The sequence below is a fragment of the Pseudochaenichthys georgianus genome, chromosome 3, assembly GCF_902827115.2.
Source record: "Pseudochaenichthys georgianus chromosome 3, fPseGeo1.2, whole genome shotgun sequence".
NCBI lineage: Eukaryota > Metazoa > Chordata > Actinopteri > Perciformes > Channichthyidae > Pseudochaenichthys > Pseudochaenichthys georgianus.
In genome coordinates, this window is record NC_047505.1 from 38,408,487 (window position 1) to 38,410,429 (window position 1,943).

The window sequence follows — 1,943 nt, forward strand, 5'->3', positions numbered from 1 at the left end:
TGTGTGTCATTCAAGCTCGGGAGGGTGTGTGTAATGTGGCGCGAGCGAGTGAGATAAAGCGCGCGCACCGGTTACGTGTATTGTTGTTGTTGTTAGCATCTGGTGCTAGCTAGCTGCGCTAACGGATATAAGCAGCTTTTTCAACAACAAGGTGGAGGAGAGTCCTCTCCTGTCAGACTGAGAGACTGATAACTACAGCTCAGGTGAGGTAAAGGACTCTCTGAGTGTTTAGATAGTTAACTTAGTCTAAGTTATCTCTGTGGGTCTCAAAGGGTTTGGTCACCATTTATGTAAACACATATTTCCATTTGAGGGGGGAGTGATTAGTAAAATATGCATGAATAATACAAATAAAATGTTAACTAGTTGAAAAAAGGTAAGATAAACTTGTTGAGACCTAAAACTAGTCTTTGCTGCTGCCTCAAAGAGGAGCAGGAGGGAGAGGAGGGAGACAGGTGAGGCTGGTTCAGGAGCACAGACACACTCGCAACTATAAATGAAACAAAAACAAATAAATAAACAAGTTTCAATGTTTTTTCATATTGGATAAGGTATGTTATTGATTATGGCCATGATTTTATGATTATTTAAATGTATACAGTTCTGTTTCATATGGGTGTAGTCTCTTTATTTCCCCCTCAAAATGCACCAGATTGATGCATTTAAGTCCAACATTTAAAACAAATCTTACCGGGGGAGCATGCCCCCGGACCCCCCTATAGGATTTGAGGTCCACCTTCACTTAAAATATGTTCACATAAGTTCCTAAATAGAATTGCACATTTTTTTAAATAGTAACCCATGTCCATATGTTTATTTTTGGGTAGTAGATTTAGACGGCTATCACTATGGGCAGCAATGCTGTAAAAATTGACAAATAAATCCAGCAAAATGGCACAAAAAACTAGTAGTGGCCTGGCTGGGTGTATAATTCCCGGCCTGACTTATTGTCCCAGTCCGGCCCTGCAGACAGGTCTCAGTTGGTTTGGTGTCCTCTGCTTACTTTTAATACTTGTAAATAAAACTTTTGGCCCGTAATTCATTTTCCACATTGTAGCGACCAGAGAGGGGGGGGGGGATATATCCAGTCTCTGATAGTGTTACGTTATTATGAGAGTGCTCTGCTTGATTCTGAAATTGTATATATTTATATAAATATATACATATATATGTGTGTGTGTGTCCGCATCTGTAGCCATTACTGTCTCATGACACCGCACTGTGAATGAATCAAAGTAAATATATAAGTCGTCATGAACACATCTGTCCATCAGACAAAGGCTGCTGCCTCCTGTCATCATTAATGGACGTCTCTTTAAAATGACCGCTCAGAGGAGAGGAGTTCTCATTTCTCTAACCGCCTGCTGCTTCCCCTCCTCGGCTCCTCCACTCGCATCTCCTGTGGGCGGGATTAAGTATCGAGGATAGGAGTCGAGGAAGGGAGTCGAGGAGGGGAGTTCGAGAAATGAGAAAGGGCCCTGCTCTTCCTCCCTGTCAGTTGTCATTTGCAGATGACCGCAAACAGTAGCAGTACCACAATACTCCTCTTCGTGAGAAAAAAGAAAAGAAAAAAGGCACAAGAAAAACTAGCTCAAGATGTCCAACTCGGACAATTCAGATCACGAACCTGGTATGGAATTATTCGATCCCGTTTCGGCTCCCCACAGCGGCCTATCACCAGAGGCAGACTTCCTCATCGCCGGGCTCCTGCAGCAGGACATCCCCACACCCCAGGCCTCACTCTCTCGCAGCTCCGAGAGCTCTCGGATCAGGTCTCCAGCACAGCTCCCCAGTCCGGGGCAGCAGCTCCAGTCAGCTCCCCAGAGAGCAGGGCGAGGACGCTGCCGCAGCCGCGGAGGTAATAACAAAAAAAAAAAAAAGGGCAGGAAGTCGAGCCCTCCAGCCAGGATCCCGTCCACCTCCAAAATCCACCCCTTCCCAGG